We start from the raw sequence: 15,620 nt of genomic DNA on the forward strand, positions 1-15,620 counted from the left end.
GGGATGATAGTTAAAATTGATGGGAAGATGGATGGAGCCAAATACAGGACCATTCTGGAAGAAAACCTGATGGAGTCTGCAAAAGATCTGAGACTGGGACGGAGATTTGTCTTCCAACAAGACAATGATCCAAAACATAAAGCAAAATCTACAATGGAATGGTTCAAAAATAAACATATCCAGGTGTTAGAATGGCCAAGTCAAAGTCCAGACCTGAATCCAATCGAGAATCTGTGGAAAGAACTTAAAACTGCTGTTCACAAACGCTCTCCATCCAACCTCACTAAGCTCGAGCTGTTCTGCAAGGAGGAATGGGCAAAAATGTCAGTCTCTCGTACAAAACTGATAGAGACATACCCCAAGCGACTTACAGCTGTAATCGCAGCAAAAGGCGGCGCTACAAAGTATTAACTTAAGGGGGCCAAATCATTTGGCACGCCCAATTTTTCCGTTTTTGATTTGTTAAAAAAGTTTGAAATATCCAATAAATTTCATTCCACTTCATGATTGTGTCCCACTTGTTGTTGATTCTTCACAAAAAATTACAGTTTTATATCTTTATGTTTGAAGCCTGAAATGTGGCAAAAGGTCGCAAAGTTCAAGGGGGACAAATACTTTCTCAAGACACTGTATATACATATGTACTGATCAGGCATACCATTATGACTTCACTGACAGGTGAAGTGAATAACACTGATTATCTCTTCATCACGGAACCTGTTAGTGGGTGGGATATATTAGGCAAGTGAACATTTTGTCCTTAAAGTTGATGTGTTAGAAGCAGGAAAAATGAGCAAGCATAAGGATTTGAGCGAGTTTGACCAGCCAAATTGTGATGTGATGGCTAGACGACTGGTTTAGAGCATCTCCAAAACTGCAGCTCTTGTGAGGTGTTCCTAGTCTTCAGTGGTCAGTATCTATCAAAAGTTGTCTGAGGAAGGAACAGTGGTGAACCAGCGACAGGTTCATGGATGGCTAAGACTCACTGACGCACATGGGCAGCGAAGGCTGGACCGTGTGGTCCGATCAATCAGACGAACTACTCTAACTCAAATTGCTCAAGAAGTTATTGCTGGTTCTGATAGAAAGATGTCAGGATACACAGTGCATCACAGTTTGTTGCGTATGGGGCTGCATGGCCACAGACCAGTCAGCTGACCCCTGCTGAAAGTGCCATCAGTGGGCACCTAAGCATCAGAAATGGTCCACAGAGCAATGGATGATGGCGGCCTGGTCGCTTACCTGGGACACCTTGGGTCCTACCATCCCTGTGGATGTCACTTTGACACGTACCACCTACCAAAGCATTGTTGCAGACCATGCACACCCTTTCATGAAAATGATATTCCCTGGTGGATGTGGCCTCTTTCAGCATAATAATGCGCTTTTCCAAAAAGCAAAAGAGGTTAAGGAATGGTTTGAGGAAGACAACAGCAGGTTTGAGGAGCACAACAATATATTTGAGGTGTTGACTTGGCCTCCAAATTCCCCAGATCTCAATCCAATCGAGCATCTGTGGGATGTGCTGAACAAACAAGTGACAGTAAACCGACAGTATATACTGTCGGTTTACTGTCACTTGTTATATTGTTATATATGCACATACTGATGCCTTGTTATATTCATGATGTGCTCCAAGCACTCACAATGCTTCTCATAGGAAGGACAAAGAATTTCCTATGAGACGTCAACAATCGCGTCCGGTGTAGATATGGTATTACGAATCCACGTATGCGCACTTCCATTGCGCATAAAGGATTATCCTGACGTCAAGCAAGTCTACGTTTAACTTTAGACTTCAATGAGTAAGTGCCGGCATGTGCTTCAAATGGATGAAGTGGATTAAAATGGGAGCACAATATATACCATATACAATATATACATCATTGTAAATACTTTGCTAACATACAGTATTTTGCATAAAGAAGTATACGCACTTTATATTACACTTTAAACTGCAGTGTATGTTGCTGCAAGTTGCATCAATAATTACTTTTATTTATTTTTTTAATTATTTTTTGGTTGTCTGTTCTGAAAACATACTGAACCATGACTTAAAAACTGAGATACATAACAAACTATAATTGTTGTGTACCATTACACACCTGATTTTTATACTTTTTTGGGAACATAAGAAACTGACAGGGAGAAGAACAGACTCCAACACAGACTCAAATTAACTTCTATGATTCAGAAGTTTTATGCAAGCAATTCCACAAGTGATGCTTTAGGTTAATTCATATAACCAGGCTAACACCTCTGTAATGTGTCAGAACCATCATTCGCCACAGTTGATGTAATGATCTCTCTGTCGTAATAAGAGTGAGTCATGCGGGGAGGAGGCCCCTCCTTGCCCCCGGGGCCCACATGCGTCTCTCAATCGGTGGTTTACAGATCAGTGGCATTCCTCACCGGAGGCTTGGCCACACTCCTGTCAGTCCCTGATGGATGGCGTGACACCCAGCCGCTACCCTGTCATCTTTGCCTCTGAATGGGGAAGAGAGACAAAGCGCAAGAAAAAATGGAAGAATCTGAATGTAAAAGGAATAGTTCATCTAAAAAATCAAACAAAAATCATCAGTTACTCATCTTGTTATCATTTAAAACTCTAATTACTTTCTTACTTGGAGCACAAAAAAAAATATTTGGGATATCGATTGCACTTTTTAATATGTGAATGAGGACTGAGGCTGCCTAGCTCCGAAATTACAGAAAAAAATTGTCTTTTCATTTAACCATTCCTTCAAGGGAAAAGTAAGTGAGGAAAGGAGAGATGAGTGTGAGAAGGAGGGACCCATGTACTGCGAATTCAATGTGGCTGATTCGTTCTGCAGGCTAAGTTAGATTGCAGAAAGTGCGTGGGCGTCCATCAACTTGCCTGCCTGTCAGAGCCCGTTGACAAGGCCAGGGCTGGCTGAACAACATGAGGAAAGGAAAGACAAGCAGAGGAGAAACAAGATTTTATGAATCTACATGGAAATGAGCACGAGTCTGTGCCATGACCCCCATCAGGCCTCCCTGCCATAGTGTAACCATCATGGTTATAACGCAGCTGATCACAAGATCGGGCCAATCAAAACAAAGATAGCAATGGTGAAAAACCCTTATAGAACTCAATCAGGGCCTCTAGCAGCATCTTTATGCATCATGTATGAACCAGCAGCCACTTTTTCTCACAAGAAACCAAAGAAGTTCAGTTGTAATTATACCACATCTGCTATCACACATGCGAAGGATTTCCATCCATATTGCTATCAGCCTCACATCAGCGTCAAATGGTGTGAAAACTCAGTGATGTCACTTGCTAGAAAAGATCTTTCTACAACTGCAATGGAAATAGAGCTGCATGATTATTAACTGTTACAAACCCACCAATCAACGTTGGTCTCCCCACAACAAAATATTCAAATCTGTTTGCACTGCCACTGACCGAGAGGGGGCAGTTGTCATGTATAGGCATGAATCAGCTTCAGTCTTTTTTTACCACACAATATCATTATTCATGTTATAATAATTCAAATCATCACAGAAGTACTGGGATAAAAGTTACGGTAGTGATCAAATTAGAGTGAATCACCTTTTAAAAGTAACTTGACACTTCAAATAAAGATTTTATCTATTACATCCATAGTGTGTATTAGCATTACATGTAGATTTCAATTTCTACACAGTCTAATCTTTAGCTTTTCATTACAGTTGAATCCCAGTTGTCACTGATGATTGTCATTTGGATATTTCTTAATTAAAATCTGCCATCAAAAGAGAAAACGCTATAAATGATCCACCACCTGCAGCATCCTCACATGCGATACTATTATCAGCCGGGCTCTTTCTTTATTTATACAGATGTGACGTAAGGATACAAAGACTTGCTCAAATTTCCAGCGGAAATCCACCAGTACCACTCAAATTATAACACATTATTACAAGCCATTGTGAATCGGGCTAAGGTAAGAAATAGCACTTCTGAGAGTACTACAACTGAAAAATCCTTTACCCCTATTGATGGAAATAAGAGGGTGAGGGTGAGATTTGAGGGAGGATTTTTCAGGCGTGACTTTTTATTACGCCATGTCGAAGTACTCTCAGAGTGCTATTCCGCCATACATTATAGTTATCGGTTTTAACCCGCTTAGAAAAGCACCACTTTTTATTTTGTGTCACCATACTTGGTCGTTCAACCATTCAATCATTCATTCAAACCAATAAAAATTAAATTTTGCTTTAATAGCATTAAATAATCAGAACCTCTAATAAATACCTTACTTTGTTTAGTTGTGAATTAAGAATCATGGGAGAATTTAAAAAAAAATGGGACTCAATTTATCCAGAATTGTGCTGCTATAGCTGGAAGTATAGTAAGATGGTAAGAGGATCTCTAACAGTTCCAATAATCTTACGATTAAATTCTAAGGATTGAGCTCTTTCCTTTCAGCATCTGTACAATTTGATGACTTTTCTTTCTGCAGAATACTGTAGATAATCATGATTTTCAACTTAACAGACTTACTATTAAACATGTTTAAGCCTGTGACTAATCATGTCAGCTCCTTCAGAACTTGTGGAGTGATTGATTCAAACTCTTTGACAGCAGACATACTAGCCTTGTAAATGCTCCAATGGCTAATCTTACAGATTTGTTGACACTTGTCATTAAAATGAGCGTTTCTGGCACCTTCTTAAACTAGCAAACTGCTACATTTGTCACACACAAAAGGACAGACAAGGTAAGTTAGTTAACAAGTTTTTATTGTACGAGTGAGCTGAGCAGGAATGCAACACATGTAAGTCAAAAGGCAGTAGATGTTTTTTGGTGACTTAGCTGGTTAGAATTATGATGTTCTCTGTGCAGGTGAAGGAATGGTGCAGGAAGCTGGTGAAACGGGTGAACAGGTGAAGATGAACGGATATGGGAAAACAGAAGACAGGTTAGGCAATTCATGCAAGTTCTCCAGGGAGTCAGGTAAATATACAGGTAAGGAATACAGGTTACTTCTTAGGTGAGTATTTTAGGTAGTTCATGTGTGCTTGTAATAGACGAGACCAGAAAATAGTGAGTTGGAGAAAAAAAAAGTGACTGCTTAAAGTTATGATGAGGGTGATTGCTGGAATGTGTGGGTAATGGTGAAGTGTGTGCAGGTGGTGAGCAGAGAGGATTAAGGGAAGTGTAGTGCAGATGCAGTAAATGAGCTGGTGGCTGTGACAATACTCTCCTCTCCCGGGAGCGATAAGCTGGGGTGGGAGGGTGGGTGCCCTGGGTGGGCTGACAAGGGCGTGACTAGGTATACCAGAGAGCCTCCAGGGCGATGCAGGTAGCTCAAGGGACTATGCTCGGCTCAGGTGGCTCAGGCAGCTTGGGCGCCATGGCGGCACACACCGGTCAGAAGGCCAGGGCGGCACACACCATTCAGGAGACCAAAGTGGCGCACACTATTCAGGGACAGCCTCCTCGGCCGTGTCAATGAAGGCAGGAGTGTCTAGGATGCCCTCCGTGGCCTCCCCCGCCCTCAAATTTCCTTAGGCAGAGCTGTGGACTCATTATACTTGGAGCGAGCTCATGGGCTGGAGTCCCTGCATGGGAGACAGAGTGCTCTCTGGACTCGGGACGGAAGACGAAGCCCTCTCTGGATTCGGGATGGAAGACGGAGTCCTCTCTGGACTCAGGACGGAAGACGAAGCCCTCTCTGAACTTGGGACGGAAGACGAAGCCCTCTCTCGACTCGGGATGGAAGACGGAGTCCTCTCTTGACTCAGGACAGAAGACAAAGCCCTCTCTGGACTCGGGATGGTAGACGGAGTCCTCTCTGGACTCGGGATAGAAGACGAAGCCCTCTCTGGACTCGGGACGGAAGACAAAGCCCTCTCTGGACTCGGGACGGAAAAAGAAGCCCTCTCTGGACTCGGGACGGAAGACAAAGCCCTCTCTGGACTCGGGGCGGAAGACAAAGCCCTCTCTGGACTCAGGACGGAAGACAAAGCCCTCTCTGGACTCAGGACGGAAGACGAAGCCCTCTCTGGACTCAGGATGGAAGACGAAGCCCTCTCTGGACTCAGGACGGAAGACGAAGCCCTCTCTGGACTCAGGACGGAAGACGAAGCCCTCTCTGGACTCAGGACGGAAGACGGAGTTGTTTCTGGACTCGGGATGGAAGACGAAGCCCTCTCTGGACTCAGGACAGAAGACGAAGCCCTCTCTGGACTCGGGATGGACGAAGCCCTCTCTGGACTCGGGACGGAAGATGAAGCCCTCTCTGGACTAGGGACGGAAGACAAAGCCCTCTCTGGACTCGGGACAAAAGACAGAGTCCTCTCTGGACCCGGTACAGGAGACAGAGCCCTCACTGGTTTGTGGTTAAGGGCAAGAGCCTTCACTGGACTCTGTTCAGGGGCTGGAGCATCACTGGACTTTTACATAAGGACCGTTCAGGAGACCAGACACCTGAGCAGTGCCACAGACTGATCGACTCCATGCCACGTTGCATTGCTGCAGTAATTCAGACAAAAGGACGCCAAAGTATTGAGTGCTGTGCATGCTTATACTTTTCATGTTCATACTTTTCGGTTGGCCAAGATTTCTAAAAATCCTTTCTTTGTATTGGTCTTAAGTAATATTCTAATTTTCTGATACATTTGGGATTTTCCTAAGTTGTCAGTTATAATCATCAAAATAAATTTTAGAAACATTTGAAATATATCAGTCTGTGTGTAATGAATGAATATAATACACAAGTTTCACTTTTTGAATGGAATTAGTCAAAAATAAACCAACTTTTTTATGATATTGTAATTATATGACCAGCACCTGTATAATGCAAACAACACAAATGTATAGTGAGTCAAATGTTAACCAGGGATAATGCCATGATGTATTGTGTGTGCGCGCTTGTGACTTTTTAGCTGCACGCCTCCAAAACTCGGCTGTTTTCAGAAATCTTCTCTTTTATAAATATGATCAAACTAAAGACTCTTTGCAGATATGAAGGATGCAATACTACGCTATAGGTTCTTAAGATTAAGATGAGATGTTACCATTTAAAATCAAATGTTGAAATATCATCACACACTGCATAGGTCCAACAACTTAAATTATTTATATGACAGACTGAATAGAACAAATGACAGTTTCACTTTCCAAACATCATGTTGTCAGCAGCCAAAGCTTCACAAAACATCCTGGTTGGGAAAAAAAAAAAAGAGTTTATTCTAAGTTAACCTGTTTTAATGTAATCTGGGTCAAATATTTTTATAGTTTTGTTTTGCTTGTGAGGTGTCAGTAACCTGTCAATGTTGGCTTCTGTTTAATTTAACTAGCTTAACGAAGTCACAAAAGAATTTGAACAACCTCCTTTTAGAAAGTTAAAGGTGCCCTAGAATGAAAAATTTAATTAACCTTGCCATAGTGAAATAATAAGAGTTCAGTACATGGACATCACGTAAAAAAGTGCTTCTCAACATAAACCTAACCGTGACGCAAGCATTGGGGATCATTTATATGTACACCCCCAACATTTGCATCTGTCCAAACATGTTCATTGTCAGGCGGAAATGACGGAGCGAATCATCAAAACAAGCTGCTTGCATGGACACACTTCATGTTCCAGGCTGTGCATGAGACTTTTCTACCTTTCCCACAGATAAAAAAATGTGAACAGTTATGGTTGATGTTTATAATCCGATAACACAACAATTTGATTCAAGATCATTCGTTTGTTCGACCCATTTCAAGCAAGCTTCGCTCAGCGTCTTACAGTGAAGAAAGTGGCAATTACAACTGTATTCCTGCAAGCAGTAAGTAGTGATTTATCCACTTATTGACTGTTTAAACAATTTCTGATTAAACGTTTCTTAGAGAGACAGCATTGTCTAGATAACGCAAGATGCTTACAGTAACAATAGGAAACTACAAGTACCATACAAAACAAAATAGTGTGTCTAATGACAAAGGGTAATATTATTTTGTATTACAAAATACAAACGTAGTTACTTTGCTTACAGATCGTTTACTCGATCCTTTCTAGCAAACGTCACCTTTTCCACCATATAAGTTAAAATGATTAGACAAGGCTATTCATTTTGTAAAAATATAAGTTATATATTTATATTTTTGAGAACTGAAGTATGGTGTTTCCTATGATGTTTTTGCCTATTTGTATTTCAGATTAGGCTACATCACAGTCACTGCATAATGTTAGCCAACATTGTGACTAACGTTGTATAAACATGCAATATCGTTGATGAAAAAAGACAAGTCTAAAATGTAGGCTGAATGTCACACTTTAATCAGAACAAATGGAGACTGCTGAAATGCAGCATACTTGTTTATTGGTGTTTTCAGATCATCCGCACGTGAGAGAGAAGTTGCGTGCATATGGTTGCCAGATTGGACATGTTTAGGTAAAACACCAGATAGTATATGGGTTTCTTTTCACATAAAATCTCTGTTTGGGGGATTTTATTACTGAAATCTGGCAAATGCAAGCTCTTTCTCGTGCACGGATGATCTGAAAACACCAATAAACAAGTAAGCTGCATTTCAGCAATCTCCATTTGAGATGTTTTGCTTTAAGTGTCATTCATTCGGTGTGTGTTCTGTCAGGATGGTCAGGACTCACGAGCTGAACAGCTGAACTGCTGTAAGCTGTGAGCTGCTGAAATAAGCCAATCAGAGCACAGCTCAATTCATGACCCTTCCAAATAAGGCAAAAACAGAGCATTACATCCTAGGGACAATTCATAAGGTTGTAAATGGATTTGTTAAACTGTATCTGGACAATTTTTGCCCTTAAATAAGCCACATACCCTCTATGTAGATATCAGAGAACAATTTAACATATGGTTTCAAATCATTCTAGGGCACCTTTAAGATGAAACGTCAATTGAATTGGCTATTGTAACCTTGGGTGTTCTTGCATTTTATTGATTGTAGGGTTTTTCCCCCGTTTGTGACCCTATGCCAACATTTGAAAACCACTAATATCATACACACACATAATCACTAATGGACAAAAATTTAAAAAATCCATGTTTTTTGTGCACCAGCAACCCCACCATATGACAGACCAAGGCCAACATATTTTGTCATGAAAAAAGCCAAGCATAACTAAGCAGCCAGTATGCATTTTTTTTTTCACCTTGCAAATGGATGACTCACCTAAACACGTGACAGTCGCAGAACGAGACCAATTCTGACCATTTGATTACATGAGTTATTGGAAGAGTTCTTAAAATGACAGCCACCATTTGCAGGGATCAATGGGAGAAAATGATCACCCCATGAGCCATTCTGATAAGGTCTAGTTTTCCACAAACACTTAACCGTTATGAATTGATATTCTGTACATCTCTAAATCATTCCCAAAGATAAACAAACACTGCTGAACTCTTTAAAGGATGCAAAGCCCTGTCTTAGGTCACAGACATCTATTACCTCATCGATCTGTTGACTCAAATACACACGCTCATTGTGTTTGAATGTGATTGTGAAGATGGTGTGATTGTTCAAATTAAAGGTCCAAGATGATGCAGTGGTTTACCTTAAATGTTACTACACTGGGTTTTACTGATAATCAAATGTAATTACTGCACACTTCACAGACTTCCTGGTATAAACCGATTGTGTGACGCTAATTCTAACGTTCATGTTTATACTGTTCTTCAATAATGACACTGTTTATTCAGTTATATAAGATAGATGTGAGAGACTTGATTAAATTTAATATGTCACAATGTGGCCACAAAAAGTGTGTCTAGGTCTCAGTGAAAATACAATTATTGAAAATGTTTTGTACATTTGCGAGTGCATTTATTTATGTACCTTACACAGCTTAATATGCAGTTCACATAAATGCTTTTTGACAGTTTCCTTTTATTGCAAAAAAACTAGTTCAGCTAAACTGAACAACAAAGCAATATTATTGTTTTCTAAACTAAATTTTAAACTCCCCAACCAAAACTACACAAAACCAAGATAACTTTTTTTTTTTACAATGTTTGGGATGCAATGAATCAACGTATACGACATTGGTTCCAGATCCTGACAATTTCCAGCAACTTCGCACACCCATTGAAGAAGAGTGGACAAACATTTTACAGTCCACAATCAAAAACCTGATCAACTCTATGCGAAGGAAATTTGCTGCACTGCATGAGGCAAATGCTGGTCACACCAGAGTCCAGATATTGACTTCTTTTTTTGACTCCCCGGGACTCCTCCGGCCCAGACCATATTACTCCAGTCTTCAGTGTCACGATCCTTCAGAAATCATTCTAATATGCTGATTTGCTGCTCAAGAAATATTCCTTATATATATACACACATGCATATGTTTGTTTTCAATATGTGCATATTTCAATATGTATATCTCCACTGTATTAGGTCACGGGAACACTAGCACGCATACAGTCAGAAAGAGTGAGAAAAACACAAGTGCAATCCCATAATCATCAGAGAACATCACACCCAGGAAACATGAGCATTATCCTGATTGGGCTTGAGCAGAGAATCATTTATAATGTGCTTTTGATTCAACTTTATCTTATTAGTGACCTTCAGATAGTTTGCAGCCTGGGAATAAATGTTCTTGTTAGCCAGTTGTAGACCAATCTGTGTGTTACAGGTTTGCAGGCTCAACTCTAATCCTACAGTGCCACGTGCATAACATTGTCCAGAAACAAGATGTCTCTGGCACATCGTTCATAGTGCAAGCCCTATGTGTTGGATGTATACGGATGCAATAGATTTAGTGCACTAAATATATACTATAGAAATTTAATTTAAATTTAATTTAAGTTTCATTAACTTCAAAACATCCACAGATAAAAGATTCCAATACATTTTTTTCCACTGCTTTTTGCAATTAAACAGTCAAATACACACAAAATAATATCAAATTGCCGGTCTTGGTGAGTATTCACGTAAATACAGTCAATTATGTTTTAAAGGTGCACTATGCAACTTTTCGTCCAGTGGAGGGTGCCTATTCTAAACGGCTCGCGAGTATCGGGACTTTTATTATGACGGGACTGGACACAGTCGTCCGGCGCCCCCACTTCCGCTTATTCCGGTCAGGTAAAAACAGCTATTTTTATCATATCAGATACATTTTAGGGGCCAAGGGCTTCGGCCATCCGTCCACTCTCTTCCCTGAACTGAAATGAAGTAGTGGGCTGTACTTTCCACACGATTGACATCAGGTTCAAGTACGCCAGGTTGGCTGGAGGTTATGTTGCCCGCATACCGCCTCCCATGGCCGAGACTGGTATTACGATGCCTGTCGGGCCGGGGCTAGTAATGCTACTGCTAATTAAGGTTGATATCTCTGCAGCACTATAACTTGACATTTTTTTAATGACATCATTGCCCTTATTTCTTCTCATTCTTTTGATGCGTGTAGGTCTTTTTTTTTAATATTTTTACCTCAATTTTTACACATGGCACCTTTAAGGTAAAGTAAACAGTTGAGAAAGAAAACGCATCAGTATAATGGATCTGTGAGCCAGGTCTTAATGTGACAGCAGCCAAATATACCTGCCGCCAAATTATGAGATGATATATAAAACATTAAAAAAAATAAAAAAAATAAATAAATAAATATTATATATATATATTGCACGATTAATCGCAATTAACCCAAAATCTCACTAAAACCGATTTGGCTTAATGGGATTATGAAACCAAGAAGGCAGATAAACCAGATAAACTATATATTGTCAGAGTCGTGTGTTTATTAATCATGTTTGAATTAATCAAAATGTTTCAATCTTTTGTTTATTCTGCTATAAACATAGTATGATGTCCATGGGGATTTCCTGGAATGATGCGTGTTATCGTACTTCTGTAGGGCATATTGGTTTTCAGATGGAGCAGCATTTACAACTGATCACAGAGTCATGATTCACCGACAAGCTGCGCATAATAAATAAATAAATAAATAAATAAATGGCCAGTGGCTAGGGAAAATGCTGAGTGATAGTAACTTTGGAAGACCACTAGCCACAGTGGCTGGTGAGCAAAAAATAAATATATATATATATATATATATATATATATATATATATATATATATATATATATATATATATATATATATATATATATATATATATATATATATATATATATATAAAATATCAGCCCCTGCTCTGAGCTCTTTTGTATGCAAATTGACATTTCAAAAGCAACTGTGCACTTGTAAAGGCATGCTTGACTGCACAGACTACAAATTTAAGATACAAATTTTCAAAAACTATATGATTTTCTCATTGCACTCGCTTCCTGATTCTCAATGCCTCTATTTTACTTCATGACATAATGCAATGACATTAAATCCTGATGATACTTATGTTTTTGCAACTAAAACCTTTTAATGAAAATAAACAGGACCAGCACGCTACATTGCATAGAGCAAAGCAAAGGTACCTCACTACCCTGTTGTATTATTATTTGATATCCCAAGTAGGTGGCAGTCTAAAAGTAACATACAGAGGTTTCACACTTCTTGAAGAATGAACAAAGTGAAGTTGATGACATTGAACGATGGTGTAAGAGAAAACTGAAAATATTCGATAAGCACCAAATAAAACATCAGGAAAATGCTAACTTTGCAGTTTCCTATATGTAGATACAAAAAGAAAAATTTGCTGTTGAAAAAATTGTCTGTAGATAATTAATATTTTAGTCCACATTGCAAGTTCCTAGAAACCAATCCCCCAAGAAGATTTATTTATTTTTTTGTGTGTTAGATTTATAGTTGTAATGGAAGTTGCAATTGACCTTTTCTTCCATATTGTTACATCCGAATGAAACTTTCAGAAAAAGAAAATGTTTTTGTGTTCAGTCATAGTGAGCAGGAAATATAGATAAGGATATACACTCCTATTTCTAATAAACACCAGAAAACTCTACACCATTTAAGAGAAAAGAAATGGAAATCTTGAGCAAACCTTGAGCTGTTCCTGGACGTGTGCAGCAGCTGCTACTCCGTATATCCTTCTGAAGGATCCCGACATTAGAAACGAGTAGGTGAACAAGATCCCAGATCATCTGTGAGCAGACCAAATTTGTGTTGATCACTTGCATGCAAAGTGTCAGTTTCCAAATGCACAGCAGCAAAAATTGTCCCACTTAATCCTAAGGGTCAGAAACGAGGTGGAAAATGGTCATTAAAAACTAAATTATGACAGTTCTTGCCATGCACACAAAAAAAGTGGACCTAAAAAAACCTGCTAAATATGATAATTTTAATATAACACCAATGTAATATTTATGAGAAAGACAGCAATGATAACAGCTCATGTTTTGTGTTTGCTCACGTGATAACGGCAATGTCATACGCACATGACGACAAGGAGGTTACTGTGGTGCGTAAAGCGAGTTACTCCTCCCAATCTTATCCCATGCAAATTGGCCATTAATATATCAGACGTCCTGAGATAACATTACTTTACCCCCACGTCCCCATGTTCCTGTCCGAATAGGGCTATGACATCTACATGTTGGATGCACTGGGGGTAAGCAGATAAACATCACATTTTTATTTTTGGGTGAACTAACCCATTAAGCACTTTGCAGGTCATGAAGCTTTTGCATGTACATGTCACTGCATTTCTACCAGCCTAAGTGCAATTATCTCAAATGATGATTATATGACATGAATTCCTCCGTGATTTTCTCTTGATTGCTAATTCTTCCAATGAAGAGGATGTGTGATTGGAGAGCAAACCATGCTGAATCCTCCATGTGTTACCTGTGTTTGCTACTTAGTAAAAAAAAAATATTAAAAAAAAAAATATATATATATATATATATATATATATATATATATATATATATATATATATATATATATATAAATATTCAAAAATATATATTTATAGATATAATATATATATATATATTTTTTTTTTTTTTTTTTTACTAATATAATATATATATCTCACTGTTTAAGGTGACCTTTAGTTAACATGATGTTACTTATCCAAAAGGCATTTATTGCCATGGTTTGTCAAATTTACCATTGCACTTTTTGGCATTAGAGTTAGGAGAAATAAAAGTGACTTTGCATGTAAAATTGTGTAAATGCAGAAATCTGAAATGCTGATCTTATGGACAGCGGGGAGCTGATGCCACGCCAGCGCTCTCACTCTTGAGATTTCTCTTGCATATGGGCCCAGGTGACTCTCATCCCCTTTAATCTATGAAGGTGACCTGTGCCAGACCTCCAGTCGATCCGCTCTCACTTTCTGCACACACTTAGACTTGCTAATTCATCTTCCTTTTCAGCAAGGCACCCTGTGCAGGTTCCAGGCTCTAATAGTTTCTTTTGTGTGCTGGAAATGGAGCTGAGGCTCAAACAGATAGATAAGTATGGGGTGGGAGGCCATTCGACTCATCTCTTCGGCACATCTCAAACATGGAGGGGAGATGATCGCTAAGACACCGGCTTACGGGCAAGAGACCATGATGGATACAGAGAATCCGTTAAGCCTTTAGTCAATAAGGCTACATGGTATTGCGTGAAGATTCCCATGGTTTGGTTTGGTAATGGGTGCTGATGGTTTGGAGGATTCACAAGCATGTGGGATTCACTGTTTATTTGATTGTGAACATAAAGCACTATTAATAGCAATAGATATATAACTGAATGTAAAGGCCATTACCCACAGTTACCTATAACATGTCAGTGCAGACAAAACTGTTGTACGTTTTGTCATACCAAGTTTTTTGCAGTTTCACACCAACTCTGAATTGGCCACTGAAAGATAATATTTTTGATGCACGTAAAGTCTCATGGGCCTACTCATGACAGATATGCTGACTAGACAATGCGAGGTAAACATAAACATTTCACAAGTGGTAAATTTAAATGTATGCAAGAAAATATTGCGAAACATAAAACATGTTGCATTTAATGTTTGATTATTAATATCCCTTATGAAAATTAACCATGGTTTTATCATAGTAAAAATGTAGTAACCGTGTTTTTTGACTAATTGATTACACCATGGTTAAACTATAGAATAGCAAATGGATAAGTTGTTGTAACCTTGGTTGAACTAATACTAGTACGTTAGGCCTTAAACAACAGCACAACAACATATTGTTTCTGGCATTTTCAGCGTTTTGATGTAATTACTTGTTTACCTAAGTCGAGTCGTTTACAAGCTGCACGTGCAGGTGTCCAAACTCCAAATGAATTCTTCATTGCCAACCAACAAAGGACACTTTTGCAGGTTTGGTTCCAATGGCTTAGGTGAATTTCCACTTTGTCCAGAGCATTTCGCGTTTTCTATCTTCTAAAGTCTATGTTTAATGTTTTGATAAGTAAGTTAATACAACCCGCTCCAAACGATGAAACGCGCGAGCGCGTTGTCACTGTCAGAAACTGACTTACACCGAATCGTGAATCGATTCATACTGTCTGTGTTTAGCTATCTCCTTTGACCGATTTATTAAAAAGAACCGACTCCAAAGAGTGATTCATTCGCGAAGTAGACAACGGTGAAGTATCTGTGATTCTAATACCATTTAGCCTGATTATTTTTATTTTGTATATAATTAGTTGTAAAATAACTAATTAGTTGTAAAATAAAATATAATTATTCTTCCCTTAGTTGTTATT

General features: G+C 39.0%; 1 long non-coding RNA gene across 1 annotated transcript; it reads right to left on the reverse strand.

Moving 5' to 3' along the window:
* Positions 1 to 2,318: 2,318 nt before the first annotated feature.
* Positions 2,319 to 15,397, reverse strand: LOC137049753 (uncharacterized). Its single transcript, XR_010899704.1, has 3 exons — positions 15,143 to 15,397; positions 12,943 to 13,042; positions 2,319 to 2,487 (listed from the first exon to the last, which is right to left on the reverse strand). It is a non-coding gene; the product is annotated as an uncharacterized lncRNA (long non-coding RNA).
* Between the last annotated feature and the right edge of the window lie 223 nt (positions 15,398 to 15,620).

Source organism: Pseudorasbora parva, chromosome 20 (assembly GCF_024679245.1).
Source record: "Pseudorasbora parva isolate DD20220531a chromosome 20, ASM2467924v1, whole genome shotgun sequence".
Taxonomy (NCBI): Eukaryota; Metazoa; Chordata; class Actinopteri; order Cypriniformes; family Gobionidae; genus Pseudorasbora; species Pseudorasbora parva.